We start from the raw sequence: 25,777 nt of genomic DNA, 5'->3' as shown, positions 1-25,777 counted from the left end.
CAACGCCCGTATGCAAAAGTCCTGAGCACATACCAATAGGTTCCAGTACTAGGCAGACCTGGGGGCTATTGTTAAGCCGCTGGCTGTCACGACAACCCATCAGCAAAGGGGTGCCAATGGTTTACTTTGTTTTTTTTTTATTTAAAAAAAATAAAATAAAATCATACTGAAAAATCCCGTCTAGTGATTTTCCACTTTTAACAAATTAGATTATTAGCGGTTCTGGGAGTTTAGAGCCAAATCCCTACTCTCACTGCCGCATACACATCACATGATAGCGAGCTGGTTTCTTCCCATCCTAAAAGGGAAACTACAGGCTGCTAAAAAGTGAGAAACATGTCACCCTGAATGTGTGAGAAGTATTAACATCTACTATTAGTACAAAAAATATATACCACCATCTGCAATCTAGAAAAACACCGACAGCACATAATCAGAACTGCAAAAATTCCCGGCAGTCCTTACAATACATTTTGGGTCTCCTACTGAATTATATGCTAGTTGCTTCCACGCTATAAAAATAAAAATACCTTAAAAAGGAGTCATGCCATGATTAATGTAAAAATGAAAATCATATATAATCTAATACATAACATCATTTCTTTCTAACAAAGCTAGAACCAGTCCTGTACCTCACATGGGTCCAGAAATCTCCCCGTTCATTGCTCCAATTCCTGTGCTAGGTTGCCTTCAGCCTGGCAGCTCAGGGGGCATGTCCTTTCTGCAGCAGCTCTCTCCCTGTAACGGTCATAGTTTCTGACAGAACATATGGCTGGTGGCAGTTGAAGATTTACGTAGGTCGCGTTTTTTTTTCCAGTAGTGTGCAAGCACGACCACTGCTGACGGAATTGCAGGGTGGTCATAACCATGGAAACAAGCAGTGTATAATGGGATAGAAAAATAAGTCTAGCCAGCAAAGGAAGCAATATGGACAATCACAATACATTACTAACTGCCTTGTATTAACTTTCTCTATATGATAAATGCTATTTGCTGAAGTCAGACACCCGCTTTAATATGTGAATATTGTAAGTTTTGCTATTTATTTGTATTACAGAAACAGGCAAGTGGTTTTCTGGCTATAATTTTTGAGTCACTCCCTGTGTCCTACTTCCTGTCCTGGCTCTAACTTCCTCCCTTAGCACAACAGACCGCCTCATTGACCTTCTCAGTCAGACCATTCACTGCGACCAGAGAGGGAAGGGGTGAGGGACTACATTACAGCATCACACTGATCAGTGCGGTGCTCTTCTGTAGGCCTATAAAAGAGAACATTACAGCTGTCATCCCAATTCTACAATCTACTGTTTTACTAGTAGATAACATCTTCCCCATACAGCAGCAGTGAACTGACAATGCACTACCCATCTATATAGGAGTTTTACTGCTCTGTGCTGACTGCTCCCGAAGCACAATATTCTGCATTTCATTTTCAATGGTACAGCACTACCAAAATGAAAAAGAAAACAGCCAAACATTCTAAAACCATGCTTTCTATGAATATGCGGGAGATTTATCAACTGGTGTAAAATAGAACTGGCCTAGTTGCAGAACAGGGAGAGGGAGAGGGGGGGGGGGGGGGGGGAAGAAGTACAATCCAATAGGTTGCTATGGGCAACAAAGGCAACTTTCCTTTGAACCAATTTTGATAGAATTGCCCTCTAGAAACATCCCTTTCTGATGGAAGTGTCCCTTTAATTTGGACAGAAAGGGTTAAGCTGCAGACAGCACTGTTGCTTGCCATCCAGAATACCAGAACGTTTACTGGAAACCTCGAGTCCAGATGTGAACAGCGCCTTGGCAAACAGACATGAACCTGTCAGGAGATATATGCGCCGGCTCCTCCCTGGACTGACTGATCTGTGTGTATGGACTGACCTGTCAATCAAGTGAAGAGAGGCAGGGGGCGGGAACCGCATATAATATGACCGGTTCTGTCATTACTAGCGAAGAGCGGAGTATTGGGAAATTCAATTCGGCTGCTTCACTGAATTTTACAAAAAAATAATAATTAGTTTTGTGATGAATTACTTTGTCACAAAGCGAATTTCTTTGTAAGTAGTGGGTGCACTGACAGGGAGCAATGATCGCGCCGCCCTCAGTCATCGTAACCCTCAGATGCCGCGGTCATACCAGATTGCGACATCTGATATACATAACAGGGTGTAAAATGTAAAAAAAAAAAAATATTAAAAAAAAAATATTAAAATATATATATCAATACAAGTCATACCTGCTCCATTTGCTCGCAATGAGCCGGCCGTCGCCATTTAGCTTGAAGATCTAGTGCGGCCCGAGATGATGTCATCACGCTGGCTAAGATAGTCATTTCGGCCAAGATAGTCAAGCAAGATGGCAACGGCCAGCCCGTTGCAAGCAAATGGAGCAGGGAAGTATGATGTTTTTAAAACTATTTCAGGTTAAATCGATTTGCTACCACGAAGCACGAGGAAATTCGACTTTGCGGCAAATTTAATTAATCCTGAAATTCGGATCGAAATCCACTAGTCATTACATAAGTGTGTACTGTGCACTATCCAGTGCAACCCTGGTACCAATGTGTATACAGGCGAGAAACTTAGTAAAGTTCCACTGCTTCTATATTATTATTTAACCGCCTCCGGACCGCCTAACGCAGGATCGCGTTCCGGTGGCGGCTGACTCAGGCACAATCACGCATCATCTCGCGAGACGCAAGATTTCCTGTGAATGCGCGCACACAGGAACTGCAGGTAAGAGAGTGGATCTACAGCCTGCCAGCGGCGATCGTTCGCTGGCAGGCTGTAGATGCGATTTTTTTAACCCCTAAAAAAGGTATATTAGACGCTGTTTTGATAACAGCGTCTAATATACCTGCTACCTGGTCCTCTGGTGGTCCCTTTTGCTTGGATCGACCACCACAGGAAACAGGCAGCTCAGTAAAAGTAGCACCAAACACCACTACACTACACCCCCCCCCCCCCGTCACTTATTAACCCCCTGATCACCCCCATTCAGATGTCCGTATGTGTTTTATGGATCGGATCCGCAAAACACATACGGGCGTCTGAATGGAGCCTTACGGGGGGGGGGGGGGGGGTAATCACTCCCTGATCACCCCCCTGTAAGGCTACATTCAGACATTTTTTGGGCACAAGTTAGCGGAAATTTATTTTATATTTTTTTCTTCTTACAAAGTCTCATATCCACTAAGGCCTCATGCACACGACAGTATTTTTTCACGGTCCACAAAACGGGGTTCCGTTGTTCCGTTTTTGTTTCCGTGTGTCTTCCTTGATTTTTGGAGGATCACCAGACATGAAGAAAAGTGAAAAAAAATCCAAGTCAAGCTTGCCTTGCAAATGATAGGAAAAAAACCTGACACGGATGCGGATGCGGTTGACAATCTTGTGTGCCGCCGTGTTTTTTCACGGACCCATTGACTTGAACCGTTGTCCGTGAAAAAAAAAAAAAAGAAAAATAGGACAGGTCCTAATTTTTGGGACGGATTGAAAACACGGATCACGGACGCGGATGACAAACGGTGCATTATCCGAGTTTTTAACTGACCCATTAAAAGCCAATGGGTCCGCAGAAAATCACGGAACAACGGACACGGAACACAACAACGGTCGTGTGCATGAGGCCTAACTTTAGTCAAAAAATAAAATCTCACATGAACTCACCATACACCTCACGGAATCCAAATGCGTAAATTTTTTTTAGACATTTATATTCCAGACTTCTTCTCATGCTTTAGGGCCCCTAAAATGCCAGGGCAGTATAACTACCCCACAAGTGACCCCATTTTGAAAAGAAGACACCCCAAGGTATTTCGTGATGGGCATAGTGAGTTCATGGAATGTTTTTAATTTTTTGTCACAAGTTAGTGGAATATGAGACTTAAGGAAAAAAATAAAAATAATATCATCATTTTCCGCTAACTTGTGACAAAAAATAAAAAGTTCTATTAACTAGGGATCGACCGATTATCGGATTTACCGATATTATCGGCCGATATTCAGGATTTTGAACACTATCGGTATCGGCATCTATTTTGCCGATATTCCGATAGTGTATGGGGAACACAGATCGCGCTGCTGACAGCGCTCTCCGTGTTCCCCTTAGCAGCAGCACAGGGGAGAAGGAGCAGTGTCTCCTCCCCCTGTGCTGCTGCCGCTGCCGCCAATGAAAGGACAGGGGACAGGAGGAGGGGAGGAGCTATGGCCACTGCTCCACCAATGAAGCTTAATCTATCATTCATTCATATACAGGAGGCGGGAGCTGCAGGATCACATAGCCGGCTCCCGGCCTCTATGAGCTGTAGCTGCGATCTGCGGTAGTTAACTCCTCAGGTGCCGCGGATCGCAGCTACTGCTCATAGAGGTCGGGAGCCGGCTATGTGATCCTGCAGCCAGCTCCCGCCTCCTGTATATGAATAAATGTGGGATTAAGCTTCATTGGTGGCGCAGTGCGCCCCCCCCCCCCCCCAGTGGTGGCGCATAGGGCCCCCCCACCCCAGTCGCAGTGCGCCCCCCCCACAGGATTCCCTCTCCCTTGCTCCTCCGATCGGAGCCCCAGCAGTGTAATGCTGGGGCTCCGATCGGTTACCATGGCAGCCAGGACGCTATTGAAGCCCTGGCTGCCATGATAAGCTCCATGCTGCTGTGTGCACAAAGCACACAGCAGCAGGGACAGTGTGAGCTCCTATTCACCCTGATAGAGCTCTATCAGGGTGAATAGGACAAGGGTTCTAGTCCCTAAGGGGGCTAAAAGTTAGTTAAAAAAAAAAGTTACAAAAAAATAATAAAAACACCAAAATATTAAATATAAATGAAAAAGAAAGATTTACCAAAAAAAAAAAATACACATTAACAATAAACATAAATTTTCAGCAGATTTGTGGGAATTTTTTATTTTTTTTTCAAAAATGAAAATTCCCAGAATATCGGTATAAATTATCGGCTATCGGCCTGAAAGTTCACAAATTATCGGTATCGGTATCGGCCCTAAAAAATCAATATCGGTCGATCCCTACTATTAACTCACTATGCCCATCAGTGAATACCTTAGGGTGTCTACTTTCCGAAATGGGGTCATTTATGGGGCGTTTCTACTGTCTGGGCATTGTAGAACCTCAGGAAACATGACAGGTGCTCAGAAAGTCAGAGCTGCTTCAAAATGCGGAAATTCACATTTTAGTACCATAGTTTGTAAACGCTATAACTTTTGTGCAAACCAATAAATATACACTTGGGCCTCATGCACACGACCGTTGTGTGCATCCGTGGCCGTTGTGCCGTTTTCCGATTTTTTTCGCGGACCCATTAACTTTCAATGGGTCCGTGGAGAAAAAAAAAAAAAAACGGAAAATGCACCGTTTTGCAGCCGAGACCGTGATCCGAGTTTCCTGTCCGTCAAAAAAACATGACCTGTCCTATTTTTTTGACGGACAACGGTTCACGGACCCAGTCAAGTCAATGGGTCCGTGAAAGAACATGGATGCACACAAGATTGGCATCCGTGATCCGTGGCCGTAGGTTACTTTCATACAGACGGATCCGAAGATCCGTCTGCATAAAAGCTTTTTCAGAGGTGAGTTTTCACTTCGTGAAAACTCAGATGCGACAGTATATTCTAACACAGAGGCGTTCCCATGGTGATGGGGACGCTTCAGGTTAGAATATACTGAAAAACTGTGTACATGACTGCCCCCTGCTGCCTGGCAGGTGCTGCCAGGCAGCAGGGGGCAGAACCCCCCCCCCCCCCTGTTTTTAACTCATTGGTGGCCAGTGGGCCCCCCTCCCTCCGCTGTAGATAACTCGTTGGTGGCCAGTGGGCCCTCTCCCCTCCCTCCCCCTCTTAATTAAAATCGCCCCCCCTATCATTGGTGGCAGTGGAGAGTACCGATCGGAGTCCCAGTATAATCGCTGGGGCTCCGATCGGTAACCATGGCAACCGGGACGCTACTGCAGTCCTGGTTGCCATGGTTACTTAGCAATTTGTAGAAGCATCAAACTTACCTGCGAGCAGCGTTGTCTGTGACCGGCCGGGAGCTCCTCCTACTGGTAAGTGACAGGTCTGTGCTATAGGCAAAGCGCCGCACAGACCTTTCACTTACCAGTAGGAGGAGCTCCCGGCCGGACACAGACATCGCAGCTCGCAGGTAAGTATGAAGCTTCTACAAATTGCTAAGTAACCATGGCAACCGGGACTGCAGTAGCATCCCGGTTGCCATGGGTACCGATCGGAGCCCCAGCGATTACACTGGGACTCCGATCGGTACTCTCCACTGCCACCAATGATAGGGGGGGAGATTTTAATTAGGAGGGGGAGGGAGGGGAGAGGGCCCACTGGCCACCAACGCGTTAACTACAGGGGAGGGAGGGGGGCCCACTGGCCACCAACGCGTTAACTACAGGGAGGGAGGGGGGGCGGCCGCACTGGCCACCAATGAGTTAACTACAGGGAGGGAGGGCGGCCGCACTGGCCACCAATGAGTTAAAAACAGGGGGGAGGGGGCAGTCATGTACACAGTTTTTCAGTATATTCTAACCTGAAGCGTCCCCATCACCATGGGAACGACTGTGTTAGAATATACTGTCGGATCTGAGTTTCACGATCTAGCTCATATCCGACAGTATAGTCTAACATAGAGGCGTTCCCATGGTGATGGGGACGCTTCAAGTTAAAATATACCATCGGATTGGAGAAAACTCCGATCCGATGGTATAAAAGGGACTCCTGACTTTACATTGAAAGTCAATGGGGACGGATCCGTTTGAAATGGCACCATATTGTGTCAACGTCAAACGGATCCGTCCCCATTGACTTGCATTGTAATTCAGGACGGATCCGTTTGGCTCCGCACGGCCAGGCGGACACCAAAACGGCTTTTTTTTCATGTCCGTGGATCCTCCAAAAATCAAGGAAGACCCACGTACGAAAAAACGGTCACGGATCACGGACCTACGGACCCCGTTTTTGCGGACCGTGAAAAAATACTGTCGTGTGCATGAGGCCTTATTGCAGTTTTTTTTAGCAAAGACATGTAGAACAATAAATTTAGAGAAAAATTTATATAGAAATGTAGTTTAAAAAAAAATTACTACAACCTAAAGTGAAAAATTTAATTTTTTGCTAAAATGTTGGTAAATTTCGATTAATAACAAAAAAAGTAAAAATGTCAGCAGCAATAAAATACCACCAAATTAAAGCTCTATCAGTGAGAAGAAAAGGAGGTAAAATTCATTTGGGTGGTAAGTTGTATGACCGAGCAATAAACCGTGACAGTAGTGTAGTGCAGAAGTGTAAAAAGTGCTCTGGTCATTAAAGCGAACCTTTCACCAGGATTTCACATAATAAACTATTACCAGTACCTTATAGATTATCCTAATTGTGTTTCAATGCATTCTTGTGCCGCTTTCCTGGGATGGATATTCATGAAAAAAACACGACTTATAAAGTACTCTTCTCCAGCTCCTGAAGTCACGCTAGAAAGTCAAGGGGGTAGCCCTTCCCTCACTCCAGGCTGTAACTCCCCTGCCCTAACCCCGCCTCTAAGTAGTGTAACTGACACCCGACTCAGTCGCCGAGACCGCGCTTTTACAGGCGGCGCATGTGCCGTTGGACTCGATCGCGATCCTGTAACTGAATCGCGCATGCGCCGTCCCCGATGCCTGCCTGTCTTCTCTTCCTCACGTGCGATTCAGTTACATGATCGCGCTTGAGTCCGACGGCGCATGCTCCGCCTGTACAAGCGCGGTCCCGGCGACTGAGCCGGGTGTCAGTTACACTACTTAGAGGAGGGGGAAGGGCTACCCCCTTGACTTTCTAGCGTGACTTCAGGAGCTGGAGAAGAGTACTTTATAAGTCGTTTTTTTTCATGAATATCCATCCCAGGAAAGCGGCACAAGAATGCATTGAAACACAATGAGGATAATCTATAAGGTACTGGTAATAGTTTATTATGTGAAATCCTGGTGAAAGGTTCGCTTTAAGGGTGTTTAAGCTAGGGGAGCTGAGGTGGTTAATAAGGACTCTACAGGCTGGATCGGCACTAGGCACCCCGGGCTGGGATTTCCACCTGCTGTAATACCCATCCAATATTGATCTGGAGCATGAACTCGGACGACTAAATACCAAGCACAGAGTCAGAAGACGACCGGAGGGGGGAATGAAAAGCAGATGCTATCTGCTCAGAATCTATTTATTGTGACAGGCGATGATGTCCTGCACCTTTAAGATTTTTCCATTGGGTTTAAGCTGCACAACCCCCACTGGAAAAGTGATCAAATCCCACAGTTCCCAGGAGCCAAAACAAAAATAATGCTGAGAAGAGTCAGCTGGAGGAGCGCTGGAGGGGCCCCTGCCCAAAACTCACCCGTGCCCTGTAGTTATGCTTGCCTGCACTCCCCCGAACGCAGATTGTATGGTAACACATGTATTAAGCAGTGCCTCTATACAGGAGACTATTCCCCCTCCCCCCCCCCTTCCCAAAAAAAATAAATAAAAAAAACAGTACGATACATTTAAAGGGAACCTGTCACCAGTTTTATGGTTTCCTAACTAAGGGTAACATAAATAAGTGACTGATTCTCTTAGCAAAATGCCTTCTTTAATTGACCCAGTCAATCTGCCAACATCTTGTATTGAAAAGCTCCAGCTGATAATGATGAGTCATGAATATTCATTAGCTCCTGACACTCCCCGCCTACCTGGGCAGGGGAGTGGCTATAGCTCTGCATTAAATATACGCTGGACTCAATGACATCACGCTTGACTCAAATCAGCTTATTAGCATGCAGCATCTTTGTGTGTATATTATGAGGTAACCATCTGTCACACCAGTAAGTGAATACATCTAAGGCACTTTTTAGTAGTTAATGATTGTATATAATTAGATTATAATCAAATATCCACATGACAGGTTCCATTTAAAACAAGAATAACCTCAGTAAGGCTCTAGGCACACGACCGTATCCGTTTCACAGTTCGCAAATCACAGACCTGCAAAATAAGGATGCAGTCCATGTTGCATCCCTATTTTTTGCAGAGCCGCAGTCCACATTTTCCAGACACGTACAGGATATGTTCTATGTTTTTGCGGCTTTCTGCAAAAAAAAAAAAAAAGACTATGCCCGCAAAATGCGGACCACGGACATCATTACAAACAATGTGTACGGAAATAAAATGCGTGCAGCACACGGTCTGCATCCGTATTTTGCAGGTCCTCAAAACAGATACGATCGTGTGCGTTCAGCCCAAGGCTACCTGCACATGATGCGTATTACGGACAGATTTTCATTGGGAAAACCCACAAAATAAGACTGTACCAATTCAGTAGATGAGATTTTCAAAATCTGAACTCTACTGTACAGAAACTCTCCGGCACGGACACTGACCTGCGTTGCAGATTTTGAAATTAACAGTGTGCAGATTTTCACCATCTGCAATGCGAAGGGTACAATCTGAGGCATATCCGTGTCAAAGTCAGCAAGCAACAAACGTGGATTTTGATACGAAAAGCAGTGAAATCCCGCAGAAAATATGTGTAAACTACACGGCCTATCAGACAATGGGGACATATCCTAGCGATATGCCCCCATTGTCCCAGATGGTAAAACCCCCTTAACCCCATAGATTCCACAGTCAACAGCATTCATGGCCTCTAGCCAGTTAGACAAAGAGGGTCTTCCCTTGGTCACCATCAGCACCCTGCAAAAGCAACTGCAGGGTGCCAACACATTCCCATGGCAGCTGGGGGCCTAGTAAAGACGGCTAGGCCTGCCATGACTATACTCCTATTCGGCTCTACCACCGGCATTGCCATATAGACTGCTCACCACTGTTATTGAGATATTGTGCTATAATGCATTGATAGCGATGTCCCCTAAAGATTAAAGGGGGTTGTCCCATTACAACTAATCTCCTATCCACAGCAGACTCCCGCCTATCACTAGAAAGGGGGCCCATATTTTCCCATTTGAATGAAGCAGGGGGACACACAGGTGCATCACCACAGCATTCATCTCTTGGGGGCTTCCGGAGATGGATACAAATTTGGTACCAACGTACTCAGACTAAAGTTAGTATGTCACTGACATTGAACGGGGGATGTGCACATAGGTAGACACTTTATACCCTATTCCTAATGTTAAGCGTGACCACTGCTGCTGGATTGCAGGATGGTCGTAATCCCTGGATATGAACAGTGTATAATGTGATGGAAAAAAAAAAAAAGGAATTAGACTTGCCGGTAATTCGGTTTCCAGAGATTGCCTCATGACAGCACAACAGGAGGACGTTCCTCTTTGATCTTATTGGGACAGGAAACAGAAGTTAAAAAAGGTCCCTCCCTCCTCCAACCACCAGGATGGATGCAACCGATTTATTAAAATCATAAGAAAATCATAGTAGTTAGTAAGGGAGGGAATGGACGGGTGCTGTCATGAGGGAATCCCTGGAAACCGAATTACCGGTAAGTCTAATTCCTATTTTTTATCTAATCCCTCATGACAGCACGACAGGAGACGTACCACATTATAATTTAGGGGAAGACCAAGTCTAAGGACAACATATATCAGATATTTATCATTAGATAAAAATACTATTTCATAGAATCAGGAATAAACCTGAGACTGAAACTTTGATTCTACCAGAAAACTGAATCTTGATGACAGAATCTGTGAACCCAGTGGTAACTCTGAAATGTCTATCTGCATCCTTGACCAACAGACCTACCTCCGGCCATAGACAAATACTTAGAGGAAGAATAAATTGTCTTATTAGACATCGGCCATAAAAAGGATGACCTTTACCTCCAAGCCTAGTCTATATGGTAAGTACCATTGCGTAAAAGTGATTCGCTCTCAAACATCAAATATAACCACTGCACCGAGGAAAAATCTACTGTAGACCCCCATTACTGTAGACCCCCATTACTGTTCATTCCCAAGTGCTTAATTGTTATATATGATAAAACAACTAACTCCGGAGTGTCTACAAGGTATACGCAAGAAACCGAGCCAAGCTGACAGCACTGGCACATGACAGCACGGACATCAACAGGACCTGAGCAGCGTACATAGCCACAGCTTGTGTGTGAGCATGGCAGCAAGTGTGAATGTGGACAGAGGAATGCACAGTCTCTATTGCCGTTTTGTAGCTCCCTGGGTTGGCGTGCAGCGAGGGGAGTCTCCTTGCCGGAAATGAGGCCCTTGAGGTTATGGGTATTAGGTGCACTAAAGGCAGGCTCCCTAATGTTCATAACATCAGCACCCTTAGGTAGAATAACAGAAGAGGTTAGTTGGGCATAAGTTGACATTTACTGAAAATCACTAGTCTTGACGTAGATATACCAATTTATTGCCATAGAAGGGATAGCTATAATCCATAAAAGACGAATTCCCATCCAGGATGGTGCTGCCTCCCATTCTAACAGGTCTGGGTAGGAGCTTTACTAAATTTCAGTGCTCTGGTCACACTAATGTTCCTTTAACTTCAGGCTGACCCATAATATCTCCAGGTGTAGAGTATACTATACAGGTGGGAGCCGGCCACGCACCGGAGGCCATGAGGCGGCACACGCCAGGCACGCACCGGAGGCCATGAGGTGGCACACGCAAATTTTTTCTTGGATAAAAGGAATCAAGTTAGACTTAACTAAGCCAAGTTGCTAGACCTGAAAGAGTTAAAGGGAACCGGTCACCTCCTAAACGCATGTTAAACCCGCCAGCAGTACCTCATACTTTTCATCCTGCAGTCCGATGCTGCATAAGGTCAGAAAATGATCTTTTATCCTCCATCCGTGCTAATTTGCATGTCAGTTTGAAGTCAAGGGGGCAGCGGCCTCCTTGCTTCAAGTCAAGGTAACCACACCCCCCTCTTGCCTTTGAGTGACAGCCTGCAATTCGGCTTCGCTTTCCAAAGTCTCTCTATTTTACTGCGCGATCCCATGCCCTGACATGGCAGGTTTGCTGGTGGGTTTACATGTTCTCTTTAAGCCTGCGACCTTGTCAATTGAACGCAGCCTGAAAAATTTTAAATCCACATTCAGTCCTCATTAAAGAAATAGGTGATGCTACTATTGCCTGAATTCCCATTTAGATCCACACACTAAATTCCCATTTAGATCAATTAAAGTAATCAGAACTATATACTGTTTCAGGCGCACTGAGACGAGATCCTGCTGAATTTCATTAAAGAACTGCGGCTCTAAGCTCCATGAACCCATAGCCGTTCCGTTAAATTTCCCTACCTCGTGAGATTTCCCTACCCTCGTCACTTCCGGCCGCACAGGACATGACGTGGGAGGTGTGGCAGAGGTGTGCAGCGCAAGCGCACAACGAAGGGGTAGGGAAATTTCACAGCAGAGTAAGCTGGACACCGGCCGACACTGCGCAAGCACCGGGAGCCTCACCAGCGGTTAGCGTAGGGAAAAAATTACGAGCCAGTGCAAGGGTGGGTGATCGGATGGATGCTCTCATCTGGACACTGTCCGACACTGCGCATGCGCTGGGAGCCTCACCAGCGGTTAGAGAAAAATTACAGGCCAGTGCTTTTTCCCTACCCTAACCGCTGGTGAAGCTCCCGGCACATTCGCAGTGTCGGCCGGTGTCGAGCTAACTCTGCTGTGAAATTCCCCTACCCCGTTGTTGTGCACCTGCGCAACGCGGCACACCTCCTCACGTCATGTCCAGTGCGGCCTGAAGTGACGAGGGTAGGAAAATGTAACGGAACACCGTCCATAGTGAGGTAACCATGCCGCCGATCTATACACTGTTATATATCATACGAGTGTATTACTGTAGTGCAGCGGCGGCACGAAGCGAACGCCGTCATAGCAACCAATGACGCCGTGCGCTGCTGCTGTCAGCAGGATGCCAGGCCGGAATACCACGGACCGCTCACGGCCGCGTGCATTCGGCTTTAGGCCCTAAAACTTCTTGCAGAATCTCTTCAACCCTAGAGCAGGGAACCTCTCTGCGTCCATCCCCTGTAGAGACAGGAAGAACACTGGTGGCTGGAGGTGGGAGGGACCTTTTAACCTCTGTTTCCTGTCCTGAATCCAGCCAGCAAAGGAGGCAATATGGACAATCACAGTACATTAGTAATGGCCAGATGTCGCAATAACACCTTTACAAGAAGTTTTACTCCCTAAAAAACGTCTGATGCGTATAAATATGCACAATGATTTCACCGCCATTCATGAGCGCACCGAGCGCTGTGAACGACACAGGCAGCACAGATATCCAATCACAAAGCTCCTCACAGTACAGAGCTTCATTATTAGAGAGGAGGCTGCTGATTTGTCAGTACCAACAGGCTGCCGTGCCATTGGCCGATTCCCTCCCCCCCCCCCCTTCTCCCGCGCACTGAACACATTGCAGCAGCCATTCCGCGCCATTGCAGGCTGCTGATGAAGGGAAAGCATGGCGGGAATGGGGCCTCTGTGGAGCAAAGACAATGAGAGAAGTGCCAGCGTGCCCTGCAGGCTTCTATCTGCTGCTGGGAGCTCCGAGTGGAGGTTTGTCAATGGAAAAACTAATAGCCAAGAGGCTAAAGAAAACCCATATTCTTATGTTACATCAGAACTTTCATTTGATTGCTCTGATACCTAAACACCAAAAGGAAAATAAGAATTTTAAAAACCTGCTGTTACTCTAGATGACCTTATGTTGATAGTAGTGTTAATAGAGTATCAAGGGTCTGTAAAAGCAGGTACCCTACTTTTATAAGCCTTTAGGACTCTTAACACTACTATCAACATAAGGACATCTAGAGTAACAGCAGGTTTTTTAAATTATTTTTTTCCTTTTGGTGTTTAGGTATCAGAGCAATCAAATAAAAGTTCGGATGTAACATAAGAAGCGGGGTTTTCTCTAGGTCAGTACCCTGGACCAGAGGTCTTTTTCCCCCGGATGGAGCACACTTTCCACAGATCAGACTATAGGGTACATTATACTGTGCAACAGTCCGATATATTGTGTATAATAACTGGCTCTTGTGCATTAGTCTCAGACCCCACCCAGTGCCACCAGACCACCACCACTGCTCCCTGCCACACCCACCAGACCACCACCACTGCTCCCTGCCACACCCACCAGACCACCACCACTGCTCCCTGCCACACCCACCAGACCACCACCACTGCTCCCTGCCACACCCACCAGACCACCACCACTGCTCCCTGCCACACCCACCAGACCACCACCACTGCTCCCTGCCACACCCACCAGACCACCACCACTGCTCCCTGCCACACCCACCAGACCACCACCACTGCTCCCTGCCACACCCACCAGACCACCACCACTGCTCCCTGCCACACCCACCCTGTTCAATGCTTATTGCATTGAGTTTTGCACAGTCTACTGCTCCGATCCCTACGCGAGATTTGGTGCTTAAAGAAAGGTAGGGATTCAGTCTTCTGAGAGAGATATTTAAAATGCTCAAAATGTGCTAATTCTGCATTGAAGACACTATAGAGAAGACTGCATGAATAGCAACCCCCTAATGTTATATAAGCCAACGTATTAATAAAAAATATATATATTTTATATGTATAACTACATATTTCGTACTCTTCCTCGGCTTAAAAATACTCCTCAAAAATGGTCAGAGTAGTATTTTTACTCTTCTGGAAAAAATGTAGTGCGACCTCTGGTAAGTGCATTGTATTACGGTAACTTTCTGTACATGATAAATGTCACTTGCCTCCCTTTAATTAGACTTTACAACCCTCCCTATGGGGTATAGCTACAAATATATTACAAATACAGCGAGAAATAACAAACCATACCTTGCCACAAGATCCAAACCCATCATTAAGACACCTGGCAGTCATGGGGGTTAAATAATAGGGCGGCTCCCAAGAGACTCGGCAATGGAAGTACGTGCTGAGGATGCGCTGAAGGACGGCCCGCCGGTTCAGTGCTATTACATTCCTCACAATTTCACATGGCTCGCAGTATTTGCCAAGAGCGAGCGGACTGGGAGCACTTCACAGCTGTGTAATCCCAGTGCTACACGGAGTAAATTCCCACACTCCCCCATAGTATACATTGGGGGGAACCAACCAGGGATCCGGGAGGAGAACGATCCACAAGAAGCAATCCTGTTAATAAGCACAACGTTGCCTTTGGGATAGTTACAGCTCCTGCCTCATTTGTTTTAGGCTACAAGCACATGACCATATGTGTTTTGCGGTCCGCAAATTGCGGATCTGAAAAAATAAAATAAAAAAAATGTAAAACACACAACAACGGATGACATCCATACACCATCCGTTTTTTGGTTTTTTTTGCGGAATGCCTAAAACGGACAAGAATAGGACATGTTCTATTTTTTTATGGGGCTACGGAACGGACATACTGATGCGGACAGCACACCTATCCTAAGGATACTCCATCAATATCAAAATGTTCGACAAACCCTTTAAGAAGCCACGTCTGAGGTAAAGCTGTCTACATCAGGCATGCTTAACCTGCGGCCCTCCAGCTGTTGCAAAACTACAACTCCCACAATTCCCGGACAGCCTACAGCAGGGCATGGTGGGAGCTGTAGTTTTACAACAGCTAGAGGGCCGCAGGTTGAGCAGCCCAAATGAATGTCCATCATCCTAGACTCTCCCACAGTTCTGGCAAATATTTATTCTACTATAGAAGGATAAGCAGCTGCCGGACGCCTGGCTCCACCTATCTTACAGGAACCCATCGTTTTCATCACTACAGGTAGATAGGCCCTCTAAGGGTATATTCACAAGTTGCATGTTTGTACGCACGCCTTCAATAAGCCTGCCACGTATACAAGCATCCTCTGAGGACGGGTCCACGGATCATTTTTCTGCAAAGCAAAACCCATGAGCCAGAATTACCCAGAAGCAAAAGGCCTCATGCTCATACCGTATTTCAAGTCAACATCGGGTCGGGTTCGCACACGGACCCATTCATTTCATGTGTCTGAAAAAAGAAAAACAGCCAGCACATACGCGTCATCCGTGTGCTGTCCACATCCATGTGTCCGTCCTGCAAACTATAGAACATGTCCAATCCCTGACTGTTTTACAGACAAGAATAGCCATTCTTATAATAGGGACTGAGGAAAATGCGGCATGCACGCGGAAGGTGTCGTGGTATGCAGACCGCAAAACGGATACATTCGTGTGCATTAGGCCTAAATGTGCGGATTCCATTATGGAAATGAGATTGAGACTTGTTAAAATTTCATCCACTTTGCCGCTACTGAAAACGCTGCAGATTTTTTTAAAGGGGTTCTACAGATGTGGAAAGCTCATCTTAAAGATCGGCAGGACTTTCAAGACGCAAATTATTTTTTTCATACTCTTCCAAGGCCATGTAACGTCACCGTACATCAGTCACATGGCCTAGTTGCAGCTCAGCCCCATTCAAGTCAATAGGACTGAGCTGCAATACCAAGCACAGCCACTATACAATGTAGGGCGCTGTGCTTGCCAAGCTGCTGGAAGGCCACAGTACTCACAGGAGCACCACGGCTTTCTAAAAACAGCCAATAGGCAACCGTGCCGGGACTCAGACCCCCGCCGATGTGATACTGATGGCCTATCCTGAGAGAACCCCTCTAAGGTATAATTGCACAGCTGTCCACTACCTAGCGCTGTCAGCAGTTTTACAGAGTCAAATCTGCAACCAGCTTCCATTAAAATCTTATAAAAAAAAATAATAATTATGATTTCTAAAATGGTCATGAGCAGAAGACACGCGGTTACATCACCACATAGGATGCACCACAACCCGAATCAGAACAATGCTTGGACTCCATAACTGGGGACTGCCCTGGTTGTAGGACCTGTTCACACTGTACTGATCCGTTATACAGGAGCCGCCATTCTAACTAAGCCATCAAAAATAAAATATTCAAAATATTTGAAGCTGTGAGCGGTTTCCTGCCTCTGGGGGAGTCTACGCTCTAACACTACAGCAGATCTACTCCGAAATCAGGAAGCCGTCTCGGGCTGCAGCATGTACTGCGCTGGTCAACATGTACAGATAATATCCCTGTAACAGTGCAGGCTATGCAAACAATGCCCGAGGATTTCTAATAAAAATGCCACATCCGGCCCCGCTAATGTAAACACAACCATGTAAAACTAACCAACAAGCCAGGACAGATGCAGCAGAGCTGAACTTGTCATCTCACACTCTCCAAAACTTGTGCATTTTGTCAGCTGCAAATAACGCTAAACTCATGACAAACTTATGCGCTGCTGTGCTGCCGCCAGAAGTCTGCCCCGCCCCCATTATAGTCAATGGGGCCAGAGCGGTGGTCCGGGGGCACGCGTGCACTAGCCGCAGGACGGATCCAACAGGCTGTTCACCCGCCGGAACAGTCTGCCGGAGTCTCTTGCTGCTACTGTGAAACTAGCCTTACCCTGGGTTCACACCTGAGCGTTCGCGATGGAGCGCTCTGTATGCGCGATTGTACCGGCGTTTGCAATCCATGCGCGATTGTACCGGCGTTTGCAATCGCGCATACAGAGACAAGCGAACGCCCATTGTCGCGCGTTCCCGAAAGTCTATGTACGGGAACGCGCGACAAAACGCCCCAAAGAGGCTCAAGAACTTTTTCGAGCGTAGGGCGTTTTTCAGCGCGTTCAAACGCGCTGTAAAACACTCAAGTGTGAACCAGGGCCATAGGGAAGCATTGGCTTTCCTGTGTTGAGCGTTTTACAGCGCGTTTGAACGCGCTGTAAAACGCTCAGGTGTGAACCCAGTGTTAGGCCCGTGTACTGAAATGCAGCATGAAGCTGGAATCAGGCAAATAGTCCTTTTTTCTTTCATGCCACTAATGGGGTCACATAGGAGGGGTGTTAATGCTAAATACTGTGGGCACCACAGAGGGAGGGGACTGCCATGCTAAATACTGAGGGCACTACAATAGGGGGCGGGGGATACTAAAAACTGGGAGCACTACTGTGGGTGCTAAATAATGGAGCCACAACAAAGGGGGGCTGCCATGCTAAATACAGGGGGCACTAGAGAGGGGGGCGGCCATGCTAAATAGTGGAGACCCTACAGTAGGGGCTTGCTAAATACTGGAGGACTACAGAGAAGGGGCCATGCTAAATAATTAGAGCACTACATAAGGGGCTCATGCTAAATGCTGAGGGTACTACAGGAAGCAACTATAAACACTGGGCGTTCTACAGAGGTGGGCAATTATAAACACGGGAGGTGCTACAGCCGGGCAATTATAAATACTGGGGGCACTACAGTGTGGGGTGGGGGGGGGGGGAGGGGGGAGTTATAAATAAAGAGGGCACTACAAGGGGGCATAATAACTGCATTACTACTAGTGCGGGTACTGTGGTGGCAATATTATAGGACACAATAATACAGAAGGGACTACTACTAATGTGGGCACTTGAGAAGCATTATCACTACTGGGGACACTATTACTATGAAGGGACTATCTGTATGGCACTATTATTTCCGAATTATAGTATTTGGGGGCACAGGAGCACAGTGTGCTCAGTATATAGCAGGGTAAGGGTCCATTCACACTTCCGTGTGTGTTCTGCAGATCCGCAAAACGGCAATTTGCCTTTTGCGGACCGCACATCGCCGGCACTAATAGAATATGCCTATTCTTGTCCACTATTGCAGACAAGAATAGGACATGTTCTATTTTTTTGGGGATCGGAATTGCGGGTCCGGAATTACGGATCCGGCCCGCACATATAGTGCAGCCCCATAGAAGTGAATGGGTCCGCAATTCCGTTCCGCAAAATGCCTAACGGAATTGCAGATGTGTGAATGTAGCCTAACACTGTTGGGGCACTAGGAGGGTGAGAGTGATGGAAAGCGAAGGAACCTAAGAAATCTATGTGGAAAAACATAAATAACGCTATAACTTGTCATGGAGGTATGGTCCAAATGGAGAAGATGAGGAAAGAGACATCAGAGGAGACATCACTGGATGTAACGTTTCTCCAAATATGTTTTGGGGGGGGGGGGGGCAGCAGAGGTTGAATTGCAAATTTCCAGGGAGGGGGGGGGGGGGGCTATTTCAATTTTAGCATCAGGCAGCAGAAAAGCTAGAATCAGTCCTATTGTGCTGCCAGCTAAGGGTACTTTCACACTAGCGTTTTTCTTTTCCGGCATAGAGTTCCGTCACAGGGGCTCTATACCGGAAAATAACTGATCAGGCATATCCCCATGCATTCTGAATGGAGAGTAAGGGCTCTTTCACACTTGCGTTCTTTTCTTCCGGCATAGAGTTCCGTCGTCGGGGGTCTATGCCGGAAGAATCCTGATCAGTTTTATCCTAATGCATTCTGAATGGAGTGAAATCCGTTCAGGATGCATCAGGATGTCTTCAGTTCCGGAACGGAACGTTTTTTGGCCGGAGAAAATACCGCAGCATGCTGCGCTTTTTGCTCCGGCCAAAAATCCTGAAGACTTGCCGCAAGGCCGGATCCGGAATGAATGCCCATTGAAAGGCATTGATCCAGATCCGGCCTTAAGCTAAACGTCGTTTAGGCGCATTGCCGGATCCGACGTTTAGCTTTTTTTAGAGTGGTTACCATGGCTGCCGGGAGGCTAAAGTCCTGGCAGCCATGGTAAAGTGTAGCGGGGAGCTGGGGGAGCAGCATACTTACCATCCGTGCGGCTCCCGGGGCGCTCCAGAGTGACGTCAGGGCGCCCCAGGCGCATGGATGACGTGATCGCATGGCACGTCATCCATGCGCATGGGGTGCTCTGACGTCACTCTGGAGCGCCCCGGGAGCCGCACGGACTGTAAGTATACCGCTCCCCCGCTCCTACTATGGCAACCAGGACTTTAATAGCGTCCTGGCTGCCATAGTAACACTGAAAGCATTTTGAAGATGGATCCGTCTTCAAATGCTTTCAGTACACTTGCGTTTTTCCGGATCCGGCGTGCAATTCCAGCAAGTGGAGTACACGCCGGATCCGGACAACGCAAGTGTGAAAGAGGCCTAATCCATTCAGGATGCATCAGTATGTCTTCTTTAGTTCAGTCGTTTTGACTGATCAGGCAAAAAAGAAAACCGCAGCATGCTACGGTTTTTATCTCCGGCCCAAAAAAAAAAACTGAAGACTTGCCTGAATGCCGAATCCGGCATTTTTTTCCCATAGGAATTTATTATTCAAAATACCGGATCCGTCCTTCCGGCCTGCGCAGACCGGTAAAAATGTGAAAAAAGATACAAGACCGGTCCGTCTGTCCGCATGACAAGCGTCCAGATCCGTCTCACAAAAGCTTTCAGTCAGCGGCAGATCGGCGGATCCGGCACGCAGTTCCGACGACGGAACTTCCCGCCGGATCAAACTGCCGCAAGTGTGAAAGTAGCCCAAGTTCATTCAGGAGAATGAGGAGTTGTTGTGTCCGTAATATGAATGGTAAGGGCACATTTCAGACAGATATGTATACATTTTTTCTCTCAATGTGATATTTGAGGAACAATGGCCTCTTCTTTTGGCTTTCTTGGAAGGCAACGGCAGAGAAGGGGGCTGCCAAGAGATGAAGTGGCACAGCGTTTCCTACCCCCGTTGCCAAGTCATTCTAGCGATTGGAAGAGTCAAGGCAGACAGACCTCTGCTGGCTGGACATTCACGGTTCCCAGACCTTCTCATCTTACAGGCTTCCGTAGATTTAAAAGATTTCAATGGGTTACCAAAGGATAGACATAAATAAGATGGACATTGAGAAGGCATCACTGATAGAAAACTATGAAATGACATGGTTGTGGGTCTAAGAGCCAGGACCTCAAACATGTCCCTCCATTAACTTTGAACAAGTAGAAACTTCTATTAGGAAATCAATAAGCCTTATGGACACCCTGTCACCAATGAGACATCCATGACCAGTGTGACAGACAGGTCATAGAACCACACAAATCGCCTAATTCAGTGACAAAGAAAAACACAATGGTGACTACAGCGGCCGAATACAATGAACGTGCCATCATGTAGGCATCACTACTGGAATATCAGTTCTAACCCAAACATGGACACAAGGAACATTCTGACTGTTGCACAAGTCAGTCCGATTTGGCTTGTCCCCATGGTAGATCCTTCTTCAACTGAGGCCTCATGCACACGGCCACGGATACGCAAAAACCACGGATACGCAAAAAAAGGAAGCCCATTGTAGGAATGCCTATTCTTATCCGCAAAACAGCTAAGAATAGGACGTGCTATATATTTTTTTTTTTTGCAGGGCCACAGAACGGAGCAAAGGATGCGGACAGCACACGGAGTGCTGTCTGTATCTTTTGCAGCCCCATTGAAGTGAATGGGTCCGCACACGAGCCCCAAAAACTGCTGCTCGGATGCGGACCCGAACTACGGTCGTGTGCATGAGGCCTGAGGAGGTGAAAACTAGATTGGCTAGTCTAACCGATTAACCGACTGATGAGCCTGTGGTGGACGGCACTGCCAATACTCACATCCACGACTTGAGAAACAGGGAGGAAAGGATGAAAGAACACAATATATGATGCCCACACCGTAAGCTTCAGGTCATGGGGACCACCTGTCAAATAGAATCTGTAAAAGGGACAAAAACGTGATGACTTTTTAAGACTGGTCATTTGCACAGAACAACGTGGATGAATGTCCGCCAATCAAGTCGTCAAGATCCTCACGTACTTCTGGTAATGGACGCCAGTCACAAGAGGTTACAGCAGATCACAAGGTTTACTCTCCAGGTGGTAAAGAACCACAACTGCACCAAGCAAAGCTTCCAAGACAGACCAAACCGTGTAGGTCATGTACAAGGAGTTCTCGTACCATATCCTCAACCTGATAAGCGATGGGGGGGTCTCACCTAGCATAGAAAAGGACACGGCCAACGCATCCAGGTGGAGAAAGAACACAGAAGCAGTGGCTGGAGGGGACTTTATCCTCCAGAAATTGAGGGTCCCAGGGCTGAGAACCAAACCTCAGACATAGATAGAGAGATAGATAGATAGAGATATAGATAGAGAGAGATATCTACATATACATAGAGTACATGTCTCTACAGAGTCAGCAGCCATAGGACCTACAGAGGAGGATGAGGAGTGTGCTGCTGCCATGGAGCAGACCCCACAGAGGAGGATGAGGAGTGTGCTGCTGCCATGGAGCAGACCCCACAGAGGAGGATGAGGAGTGTGCTGCTGCCATGGAGCAGACCCCACAGAGGAGGAGGAGGAGTGTGCTGCTGCCATGGAGCAGACCCCACAGAGGAGGAGGAGGAGTGTGCTGCTGCCATGGAGCAGACCCCACAGAGGAGGATGAGGAGTGTGCTGCTGCCATGGAGCAGACCCCACAGAGGAGGATGAGGAGTGTGCTGCTGCCATGGAGCAGACCCCACAGAGGAGGAGGAGGAGTGTGCTGCTGCCATGGAGCAGACCCCACAGAGGAGGAGGAGGAGTGTGCTGCTGCCATGGAGCAGACCCCACAGAGGAGGAGGAGGAGTGTGCTGCTGCCATGGAGCAGACCCCACAGAGGAGGAGGAGGAGTGTGCTGCTGCCATGGAGCAGACCCCACAGAGGAGGAGGAGGAGTGTGCTGCTGCCATGGAGCAGACCCCACAGAGGAGGAGGAGGAGTGTGCTGCTGCCATGGAGCAGACCCCACAGAGGAGGAGGAGGAGTGTGCTGCTGCCATGGAGCAGACCCCACCGAGGAGGATGAGGAGTGTGCTGCTGCCATGGAGCAGACCCCACAGAGGAGGAGGAGTGTGCTGCTGCCATAGAGCAGACCCCACAGAGGAGGATGAGGAGTGTGCTGCTGCCATGGAGCAGACCCCACAGAGGAGGAGGAGGAGTGTGCTGCTGCCATGGAGCAGACCCCACAGAGGAGGATGAGGAGTGTGCTGCTGCCATGGAGCAGACCCCACAGAGGAGGAGGATTGTGCTGCTGCAGCTCCCCAGGCCTCGCACTCAGCTGAAGGACCGCACACTGCAGACAATGAGCCCCTGCAGCACACAGCAGCAGCCGTACGTTCTCACCTGAACACCGCGGCTCTCCACTCTCGTGACCCGGCCCCTGGAGCGCCCTGACACCCGGCCTCACAGTCCACCGCCCGCAATACCGACCTCCACCGACTACAGACAGCGGAACCGCCTTCAAAATCACGCCCAGACAAACCCGCCTCCCCGGTAACCACGCCCATCTGCTTCCCTACCTCCCCTCTGCCTCCGCCTCCGAGTGAACTAAATGGTATCAAAACTAAGTTATGCAGCAGACGCCTGCGGCAGACAAAGAGTTACTGGGCGTGGCCAACCAGAACATTCAGCTAGTCCACACACGTCCCGTCAATCATCTCTCGCCGGTGACGTAACAGGTTGCGACCACGCCCCTTGGAGACGTATCCCTCTGCATGAAGGATGAATGATTGGATGACGTCAGGCTGGGAGCGGCGCATGCGCAAAATTGAGTTGTACGCTGGCATTGCTGTGCGGTTGCTGTAGTAATCGCCGGGCTTTGTATGAGTATGTGTTTAGAGCCTTTGTGACGCCATGATTTTCTGCAATTTTTGTTGCAGACGTTTAGTGTTTCAACCGCTGTCTAGACTAAATCGCTGACACGTGACGGAATTATGACGTCATATATTGTCACGGTATAGCCTGTCATCTCATAATGCCTGCTGCTGCAGGATGACGTCAGTGCTGCCCTCAGCAACAGGTCGGAAATAAAAAGGTGTTAATTTCTAGTAACAGCACCAAAGTGAAGGCAATAATGGCCCAGAGAAGTGCATTCTGTAGTCACAGCGCACGCGCAATACTGCACACCACCTGCGGACAGAGGGGGGTGCTGTTTTGGGAAGAAAACTTTAAAGCACATTTTTTTTAAATGCTGTTTTTCAAGCCCAAATCAGGAGTGGGTGATAAAAGAAGAAAAAGCATTAGGGCCCGTCCACACAGTGGAAGCCGCGAACGGGTCTGTGACGTTTAAAGGGAACAGCAGCGGTGGCTTCTGCTGGTAGATTTTCATATCATCAAAAGAGAGTTTTGCAGAGTGAATGGGCCCTTAAAGGGGTTTCTCAGTATTGTGGTCATTTTTGATTAGCCCCCATAGCGTGTGGTACCTAATGAAAAGTATCACACTAGCCTGCTCCGCGCCTCTTCGTTCCCGCACCCTGGCTACGTTCGGCAATCTCCCGGCTCGTCTGACGAACTTATGAACAGAGTCAAGTGTGGCACTGGGGCCAAAGACTAGCCACTGCAGGGACCTCTTCCCAGTTGGCATAAGATCCAGCGTCAGTCTTGTTTATTGTACTTGGTTTCGCTTCATGTCATTCGGAAAGCCCTCAGACCCTTTCACTTTTTTCACATTTTGTGAAACTTATGCTCATAAAAATAAATAAATGATTAATGAGAAAGTGAAAACTGCAAATTTATTAAAAAGGAAAAACAAATATTTTTCATGGACAAAAGTATTCAGACCCTTTGCTGGGACACTTGAAATTTAGGCTACTTTCACATCAGCGTTTTTGCTGGATCCGTCATGGATCCACAAAAACTCTCCCATTCTGACAATACAACCGCCTGCATCTGTTCTGAACGGATCCGGTTGTATTATCTCTAAAATGGCCAAGACGGATTCAGCACTAAAACCATTGTAGGTCAATGGGGGATGGAACAGTTTTATTTTGTGTCTGAGAAAACGGATCCGGCACCATGGACTTAGGACTCATGCACACGACCGCTGTAGTTATGCGGTCCGTTTTTCACGGATCCGTTGTTTCGTATCTGAGGTTTTTTTTTCTCTCTGATTTAAGCCCTCTTCCGTTCAACAAAGCATATCCATGTGGTTTCCGTATGCGATCCGTTTTTTGTGGATCGGAAACAGTAACTTATTATTCACCAAACATATAAATATGGGCTGGGCATAGCATTTCTACAGTATGGATCCGCAAAATACAGATGAAATCCGGATGTATTTTTTGCGGACCCTTTGACTTGAATAGGGCCTCGGACTGTGATCTGCAGACAATATTATGACATGCACAATTTTTTTGCGGAATGGAAATATGGAAACGGAATGCACACGGAGTACCTTCCATTGTTTTTGCGGACCCATTGAAGTGAATGGTTCCAAATACGGTCAGCAAAAAAACCGGAACGGAAGCGGTAAGAAAATACATTTGTGTGCATGAGCCCTTACATTGTGTTTCATGACAGATCCGTTTTGCTCCGTATCCCATGACGCACACAAAAATGCTGCTTGCAGTGTTATTCTGTCCGCCATGGGGACGCAACCAAACAGAACAGACTGCATTCTGGTGCACTCTGACAATGAATGGGGACAAAACTGAAGTGTCTTCCTCCGGTATTGAGATCCAAAGACGGATCTCAATACCGGAAAGGAAAGAACACTGATGTGAAAGTAGCCTTAGCTCTGATCGCCTCCCATTTCTCTTGATCGTCCTTGAGATGTTTCTACACCTTGTTTGAAGTCCACCTGTGGTAAATTCAGTTGATTGGACGTGATTTGGAAAGACACAGCCCTGTCTATATAAGGTCCCACAGCTGACAATGCATATCAATGCAAACCAAGCCAAAAAATTGCCTGTAGAGCTCAGAGACAGGATTGTGTGAAGGCACAGATCTGGAGAAGGGTACAAAAAATTATGTTGTACTGAAAGCTCCCAATAACACAGTGGCCTCCATCATTCCTAAATGGAAGATGTTTGGAATAACCAGGACTCTTCCTAGAGCTGGCATCCCTGCCAAACTTACTAATGAAGGAGAAGGATCTTGGTAAGAGAGGTGACCAAGAACCCAATGGTCACGCTGGCTGAGCCC

General features: G+C 47.4%; 1 protein-coding gene across 1 annotated transcript in view; it reads right to left on the bottom strand.

Annotated features, from left to right (window-relative positions):
- The window catches only part of NCK1 (NCK adaptor protein 1), a 106,207-nt gene extending 83,086 nt beyond the window's left edge, over positions 1 to 23,121 (bottom strand). Inside the window, exon 1 of the mRNA XM_044289701.1 lies at positions 22,979 to 23,121. The gene's annotated coding sequence lies outside the window, so the exon portion shown is untranslated. The remainder of the gene's footprint in view (positions 1 to 22,978) is intronic.
- Positions 23,122 to 25,777: the final 2,656 nt, after the last annotated feature.

The sequence above is a fragment of the Bufo gargarizans genome, chromosome 4 (genome assembly GCF_014858855.1).
Source record: "Bufo gargarizans isolate SCDJY-AF-19 chromosome 4, ASM1485885v1, whole genome shotgun sequence".
Taxonomy (NCBI): Eukaryota; Metazoa; Chordata; class Amphibia; order Anura; family Bufonidae; genus Bufo; species Bufo gargarizans.
This window is presented reverse-complemented; position numbering and strand designations above follow the sequence as displayed.